The sequence below is a fragment of the Apium graveolens genome, chromosome 3 (assembly GCF_009905375.1).
Source record: "Apium graveolens cultivar Ventura chromosome 3, ASM990537v1, whole genome shotgun sequence".
NCBI lineage: Eukaryota > Viridiplantae > Streptophyta > Magnoliopsida > Apiales > Apiaceae > Apium > Apium graveolens.
Genome location: NC_133649.1, coordinates 47,862,373 through 47,871,690, shown reverse-complemented (window position 1 = coordinate 47,871,690; position 9,318 = coordinate 47,862,373).

The following is a 9,318-nucleotide window of genomic DNA, read 5'->3' as shown; positions in this document are numbered from 1 at the left end:
AATAGAGTTAACTGTTATAGACATCTCAAAACTATTCTCAAAGACAAGATCACCGGTCTTGAGACTAAGGTTAAAGCCTACTTCAATTCTTGTTCGAAGGCTAAAGAGTTCTACAGTAAGCAAGCTGTTAATCAAACATCTGGAATAGGTTATGATTACAATGCTGCTATTGGAGAATTAGGCATAAACTCCCCTCCTCATGTCTATGCTAAAGGTAGGGAAGTACCATATGTGCTTAAGGGTGTTGATAAACCCCTCTATAAAGCATCAATTGTTGAACCATTTGATGTGACCTCCTCTATTATTCAAGAAGAAAAACGTGCTGAAGATCATGCTAATGAAAAGGTTGTTTCCAAGCCAAGTGTGTCAAAAGTCCCAGTCAAAGTTGTGAAAGCAACTGAGATTAACTCATACACACATGAGTTGGATAACAAAACTGCCATGTCTAACATGCATATTTTTCCTATTGTTAATCCCTCTCATAAAGCATGTGGTGTTGCTAATTGTATGTCTTGTGCTTTCAATTTGATGTATGCTTATTTTAATGGTAAGCATGTTTCTAGTGATAAGACTACTCCTCGTCAGCATGTGAATAATAGGAAGCATGATAGGTCTAAGACCGCTAGTCCTTCTAAGGCTAGAAAGGAGACATTTGTGCCTAAGCCTAAACAGAAATTTGATAAGGCTGTTTACAAGGTCAAATGTCTAGTCATTGAGAAAGTTGAGTACATGAAAATTAAGAATGTTGTTTTGCCTGACAAAGGCCAATTCTACAAGTATGTCGGACCCAACCAAGTTTGGGTTCCGAAGAAGGTCTAATCCATTTGTAGTGCAGGGCAGTAAACAGGTGGAACCGGTAGTGTGGATTCTTGACAGTGGATTGTCAAGACATATACCGGAGAAAGAGCCCTGCTATCAAATGTGGTTGAGAAAGCTGGCCCACTGGTTACCTTTGGAGATAACAACAAAAGTTTAGCTGAGGGATATGGCTGTTTGCAAGCTGGTAATGTTATCATTGAACTCAAACTTCTTTCAACATTAGTGATTTCTTATTTCATATAAAATCTTTTGAAATCACTATTGTACATCATTTCTCTCAAAAGATTAAATGTATAATTTTCATTCATTATAGATCTTAAGTACATTTTATCTCTATAATGCCATATGTTCCGTGATACAGGTTCAGTCTCCAATGGCTTTCTTTCATTGACAGTCATGAGGTTGAAAACCCACAATATCTATCCCAGACTGTAAAGACAAACACAGAAACAGAACCAACCAACACACTCTTACCACTAAAATAAAGTACGAGTGAGCGTGAGGGAGATAGTGCCTTAGTGCACTACATAAGAAAGGTTCTGAAGTCAACCCAGCAGCTCCGTCTCCTACATAGATGAGTAGTATTTAAATCGAGACAACTTCTAGCTCCCATACATCTTCTCAAAAAGATGTAATGGCTAAAAGGCACAAAAACAGTTACTAGATTCATTCTCTCAACAGGGTGCGTCTATTGAAATTTTCCTGTCGACCACGGTATCCGATGTAGTGTCACCACCTCAAACACAAACAATTCTTGATGCACAAGGAAAGGTCACACACACAAAGGATGAGTTGACGAAAATAAGAGTTTCGACCATTTTAAGGTCAGATTCGATTGTTCAAGGTTCTTTAATGGACCAATTGCCTTTACAGGTGTTAGGAGAGGATACTGATCCAAAAGCCATATGTCAGTGGTCAGTGTCTACCTCCCCAGGCTTAAATCCCCTGGATGCATCTGCGGATAGTGGATCTGACATAGGCGCAGATCGGCAACTTGCTGACAATGATTCAGATATTACCTGATGAGTCACAAGGAAATTTCTTCAAAGATATTAGAAGGGAACTTTGATCTTTATGCTAAATTATTTGGATCATTATTTACCTTCCCAGAATTCAAATCTGGAACCCTAAAAGGGAAACTAGCAACTTGTAGATTATGACTCAGATTCATCTGACGAGTCTAACGAGGATGGGGATTTGCGAACTCCCATTGCACCACCTGTGACCTCCTTAAGGATGGCTAAGGTGATTTTCCTTATAGGTACAGCTGAATGTTGGAGCTATGAGATGAGTGATACACTTGTGAGAATGAGTGTAAACACGAGTGGAGAGAAGAGTGAAACACATGTGAGGTACACTAAACAGAATCACACACTCACAGTGAGGAAGAAAGAGAAACTACTTGTTATTTCTTTTCCAACCAAGTGAAATATGAGAACTCCTTCAGACAACGGCATACATTCCTTCTCTAAGGGGGACATAAAAGCTTAAGTAATAGTTTGGAGGATTCCGCAACTAAGGGGGAGAAATAGCAGGGAGGAAGAAAAAGATCCTACATATGTACACTACACCACACCATCGTTGTTTGTAACTACGGATCCTATTGTACGGGAGAGGTGGTAAACACAAGGTGATTTTCTAGTAAGGGGAGAAGCTGTTTTCCAAAAGGGGAGTACCATTGGTTTTTATCAGCGAATCCTATTGTACGTGAGATGTGGTAAACGAAGGTGATCTTCTTTAAGCAGTTAATTCTCATAGGGGGAGAAGCAAGAGAGATATGCGCTTCTCAATAGGAAATGTGGTTGTACAAAAGAAGATGAAACTACTTGAAGATATGTTCAGTCTAGAGGAACATCTATTTGGTATCTGGAAAATGTTAAATATAATCCAGAACTTTTCTGCTATTTACTTTGTATTTCTGTTTACATCTTTTTCTTATTTGTTAGTTCAGTTATGTGGCGCCCCAAAACCCGGGGTCAGGAGTCTCGGAAGCCACGCTATCGAATCTCACACAACTCACACTACAATATGTAAATACTCACGCTTCACGACCCCACACTTAACACACACACACTACATGTTATTGTCTTGGAAACGAACCATCATTACTAGAGAAATTTTATTACAACCCAAATGTAATTAGTCTTACCGGGGGTGACTTTTAAGTAAGGTTAATCTGTCGGCCGAATATATGCCTCTTATTTCTTATTTTACATGAACCATACTTATAAATAAGTCGAACTATAAACAACTGAAAACTAATCCAGCTTATTCCGACTACCTGAGGTACTGCACCAAATAATCTACGGAACAGCTGGCCATTTCCTACCCGTTTCCTGGCTGTGGTTCTCATGGCAGGCATCTTGATTCACTGTTGTGTTGTGTCAATTTAAGAAAGCAAGTGTGAGCTAAGATGCTCAGCATAATAATGTACAGTATGAAAATGACTGTATAATAACATTATATATTGTATATATGTTTTATTTAAAAGTAGATTTCTCGGTGTCCCACATCTTCTTATGAGAATAATTCTTTTAAGGGGGTTTTTATAACCTGCGAATACCTTAATAGTAATCCCAGAACCTAGGCTTGGGTTACGGTATTGCATATCAATTCCAATTGGAAGATTTTTAGACATCTCACAGGAGCCACCGCATACGATGATCAGTCGTCCTACGGAAAGTAACCTTCTTTACTAGTAAAAGGACTAATACCGTCATTTCTCGGGTATCACCCTGGCCGCATTCGGGCTACGTGTCCCATTTTCGGGTATACACATACTTCACAAGTTCCTGAGTACACAAAGTACCTTCGCCTGTGGAACCTTTGGTAGCCCATCCAGCACACGTAGTACCAGAGTCTACCCCTCTATTGTCCTTCAACAGAATTCTATCCATCCCGGGAACTTGAACCACATCGAAGTTCCCCAAGCGTTTTGCTTGTTGATAGAGATAATTTATCTTTTTAGAATATAAGTGTATATATATGTATATACGTACTTCCGAGAATTTCGGAGGAAGTACTAGGGATGTGAGTTGACCGTTGTCAACAGATAATTAATAAGGGTAAAGTTTCTTCTTGAAACTATATTCAATATAATAATAAGTCGGGATAATATTCACTGACGATCTGAAATTATTCGAATGATACTTCTAAATCAGAAGGTATATCAGGATCTATGATCTTTAAATCAATAACAATCCTTAAATAAATAATCATTAATTAAATAGTAGTCTATAAATAATTAAATGATAATTGATATTCATCATACCTCGAATGAGTTATTCTTTTAAAAGATTTATTTAAATAGTATTCCTCAACTAGTTTGTGTTTACATAATTAATAATCTATAATGATTAATCGGGTTGAGTAAATAAACGTTAAAGTATACTACTCCTATAATAAAGGAATACGTATATAGTATTTAATATCTGAATCAATAAAATATAGTTGAGGGACTATGCTCATTGGGAAATCGTTTTAAAAGTTCGAGGTGTTTTAGTGTTTCGTAAGTGGACGATGAGTCCCTTTAAAATGTACTATTATGGACTTATATCCGTCCTATAATACCTCCAAAGCGATTTTCAGGTTTTATCTTAAATCTCGACCGACCCTCGGTCTTCTATCATACATTACGCTTAAAGCGAAATAACATTTCACGATATATACTTATCGTACAACATCGCTATATCATGCGAAAATTCAAAACTACGTATCATGGCAAACATAGTATTTATGCGATGATAGTAAAACAATCTTTTCACAACACAACAGTAAAATAGAGTTGGGTTTGTAACTTGCCTGGGTATCTCGAGGTGGAGGATGCTCTAGGTTCCGCTCGGAAATCTATAACCATAAACATATTTCATTTCGTTAGGTTCCGCCCTAATTCACGGTAATTCGCACTCATGTGCTACTCATTATACACCCTCTCAACTCATACTACCCTTAACATTTCTTTTAAGTCATAAACACTTTATATCACTTCATTTTCCTAAGTATCTTGAGTTCATTCTCATTATCGTTGTCGGCTCCGCTTAAGGATTCTTACGGTTTCTACTCGCGCGGTCTCGGCTCCGACATTTTTATAAAATTGAGAAATCATTATTTTCACTTGAAATTTCTATCTTAAACAAAGGTTATTTCTCAAGAATCTACAGTTTATAACTTCGAGACTTTTTGCAGAAACTTAAAGTTACGGTTTGTTGGTTTTAACGAAGTTACGTTTACGATCGGAGTTTCGTTTATGCCTTAACTATCAACACAACCACCAACAATCATCATATCATCATCAACACACAAACTCCTCTCAAGAACATCATGTTCTTGAGGTAACAACAACCAACCTTAAATCTACTTAACTTAATCATCAAGATTTCATAAACAACACTTAGTATGCTAGGTTTACTAATACCCACTAAATGGATCTTAAACATGAACCTTAAATAAAGTTAGGCCAAAGATTTTTACCTTTCTTGAAAGCTTGAGATGTGTTCTTGAGGATGGTGGAGGCTTGGAAGTGCTTGGTATGATTTTTGGAACCTAAAACCACCATTAAAAATCAAGAACCAAACAGAGGTTACTATTCACACTATTCACTAGTGAACTTCTTGAATTTATCCCACCCATCAAACCTTGATAAAAAGAGATGAAAGATTTTTCTTACCTTAGTTTAGTTTCTAGGAGACTTGGGAAATATTTGTAGGATTTTACAAGAACTTGAGCTTGGAGTTTTGAATTGCCATTTCTTCCTTTTTCTTCAAATTGCCGAATGGAAGAGAAAAATGGGGGTGGGGGGGGGGGGGTATTTATAGCCCTTGGTTGCTTCTCTTGGAAGAATTTTTAGGTTGCTTCTTGGAAGGTGAGTTGATATCTTGCAACTTGATTTTTATTCTTCCTAGTATAGTATTCTAGGTTTATTCCTTGTCTCCAAATCCATGGACAAATCTTTGTAGCTTGCTAGCTTACAAGCTAAACTACAAGGTTAGCTCCTTAGCACACTATTTGCTAGCTAGCTTGGTCATCCTAGGGTTAGCTCACTATTTGATGAAGTAACCATGGTTACTTCCTTACCATGGTTTAGTTAGTGCGTTACGTTTAATTAATCGTTTACGCGTTCGCTCGGTTACTTAAACGTTCTCCGCAATACTTATTCGTAAATGGTTCGCAATGTAATTCTTTTCATTTCTATCCCTTATATTTTTATTTATCCTAATTGAATATAAATCTCGTACTTACATTGTGATTCCCGTAATCCTTGATAAGTCGTAATTATGGTCATTTTTCAAAGTTCGTTTTCTTCGAAAACTAATAGCGTTTACATACACTTATTTGGTACGTATAGTCGTAATATCTATTCCGAAACTCATTTTCTTATGCACTATATAGTGTGGGCTCAAAAGTTTTCCCGTCTGACAGGGTTACTATTCATTAAACGTTTTACAGGGTCTCAAAAATTCGAGTTATTACAGTCTTCCCCTCTAACAAGGATTCCGTCCCGGAATCAATTAGAAAATAAGTGGGGATATCTATTCCTCATGGTGTCTTCAAGTTCCCAAGTTGATTCCTCAACGTTTTGATTTCTCCATAATATCCTAACTAGCTTCACCGTCTTGTTCCTCAACACTTGTTCTTTCTGGTCCATTATCCTAACTGGCTGTTCGATGTAGGTCAGATCTGGTTGTAAATCTACCTGCTCGTACTCTATTAGATGTCGGGCATCGGCATGGTACTTTCTCAACATGGATACGTGAAACACGTTGTGTACTTGTTGCAAATTAGAAGGCAAGGCGAGCTCGTAAGCTAGAGGTCCTATCCTCCTCAAAATTTCAAAGGGTCCTATGAATCTGGGACTCAGCTTCCCTTTCTTTCCAAATCTCATCACTCCTTTCCACGGAGATACCTACAATAACACTGAATCTCCTACTTCATATTCCCTATCCTTCCTGGTCTGATCGGCGTACTTCTTTTGTCTGTCCTGGGCTGTTTCCAGTCTCTTCCTGATGAGTTTCACCATTTTTCTGGTCTGCTGGACTAACTCTGGTCCTAATAGCTTATGTTCTCCAACTTCATCCCAACACAGGGGAGAGCGACATCTTCTCCCGTAAAGAGCTTCATACGGGGGCATTCCTATGCTAGCATGATAGCTATTGTTGTAAGAAAATTCTATCAGGGGTAAGTGATCATCCCAATTTCCTTTGAAGTCGATGGCACATACTCGCAGCATATCTTCTAGGGTCTGTATAGTCCTTTCGCTTTGTCCATCCGTCTGGGGGTGGTAAGCGGTACTCATGTTTAGTCTGGTGCCTACACATTCCTGTAAGCTTCTCCAAAATCGGGAATTAAACCTCGGGTCTCTATCTGACACTATGGCTACAGGAACGCCGTGTCTTATTACAATTTCCTTCAAGTAAATATCTACCAACTTGTCTACGGTGTACCTTTCATTTATCGGTAGGAAGTGTGCGGACTTGGTCAGTCTATCAATGATAACCCATATAGCATCGTGATTGGTCTTTATCCTAGGTAAGCCTGTCACAAAATCCATAGCTATGTGTTCCCATTTCCATTCCAAAATTTCTAGGGGTCGTAACAGTCCACTAGGTCGCTGGTGTTTCGCCTTCACTCTTTGGCATGTCAAGCACTTGCTAACCCACTCCGCTACTTCTCTCTTCATGTTAGGCCACCAATAATATTCCTTAAGGTCACGGTACATTTTCGTACTTCCTGGGTAGGTTGAATATCTAGAGTTGTGCCCTTCATGCAACAGCTCGTCCTTTAATTCTTGCACATTCGGAATCCAAATCCGGGACGCATACCTCATGATCCCTTCCTCATCCTTCTCGCATCTCACTTCCTCACCGGTCAATGTCCCTTTTTCCTCGCTCATCTTCTTTTCCTGACATACTCGTATCTTTGTAGTCAGTTCTGGTACTAGCTTAATCTCAAATAATCCTTCCGTGCCCTTACCGGCCATTCTTACGTCGATTTCCATCTTCTCAAATTCCTTAACTAATTCCTCCGATGTCATTATCATTTTGAGTCTTTCCTTCCTACTAAGGGCGTCAGCCACCACATTGGCTTTACCCGGGTGATACAAAATTTCACAGTCGTAGTCCTTTATCAACTCTAACCATCTCCTCTGTCTCATGTTTAGTTCCTTCTGGGTAAAAATATATTTGAGGCTTTTATGGTCAGTGTAAATCTCGCATTTCTCACCGTATAGGTAATGTCTCCAAATTTTTAGGGCAAATACTATGGCTGCTAATTCTAGGTCATGCGTAGGGTATCGGCTCTCATACTCCTTCAATTGTCGAGAGGCATACGCTATAACCTTGTTGTGCTGCATTAGTACACATCCTAATCCTTTAAGTGATGCGTCACTGTATATCACAAACTCTCCCTTTCCATCGGAAAGAGTGAGCACTAGTGCTGACACCAGCCTCTTTTTCAGTTCTTCAAAACTCTCTTCACACTTTTTTGTCCATACGAACTTTTCTGCCTTCCGGGTAAGTCTAGTCAGTGGACCGGCTATCTTAGCGAAGTCTTGCACGAATCTCCGGTAATAACCTGCTAAACCTACGAAACTCCTAACCTCTGTCGGGGTTGCTGGTCTTTCCTAATTGGATACCGCCTCTATCTTGGCGGGGTCAACTAAAACTCCTTTGCTACTCACCACATGTCCTAAAAACTGAACTTCTCTCAGCCAAAATTCGCACTTCGAAAACTTGGCATACAATTTCTCATTCCTCAAGATTTCTAAGACTATCCTCAAATGTTCCGCATGTTCTTGCTCTGTCCTTGACTAGATCAGAATATCATCTATAAAAACTATCACACATATGTCCAGGTACTTTTTGAACACTCTGTTCATCAAATCCATAAAGGCTGCGGGTGCATTGGTTAATCCAAACGACATGACTAAGAACTCATAGTGTCCATACCTAGTGCGAAAAGCAGTCTTTGGTATATCTTCCGGTTTGATTTTCAACTGGTGATATCCTGTCCTTAAATCTATTTTGGAAAAATGTACAGCTCCTTTGAGTTGGTCGAATAGGTCATCAATTCTGGGAAGAGGGTACCTATTCTTTATAGTCAGCTTATTCAGCTCTCGATAGTCTATACATAATCTCATGCTGCCGTCCTTTTTCTTTACGAATAGTACTGGTGCTCCCCATGATGACACACTGGGCCTTATCATTCCGTTATCTAATAATTCTTGCAGTTGAGAAGCTAGTTCTTTCATCTCAACTGGGGCTAACCTATATGGGGCCTTGGATACTGGCGCCGTTCCCGGTGCTAACTCTATAGCGAACTCGATTTCTCTGTCAGGTGGTAATCCTGGTAAGTTTTCTGGAAATACATCCTCGAATTCGTTTACTATGGGTATGTCCTGTATGTTGGGGACCTCCTTCTGGGTATCTATCACATAAGCCAAATAGGCCTCGTTACTTTTCCTCAACAATCTTTTTGCTTGAAGCATGGTCAAAAATTTCTGGT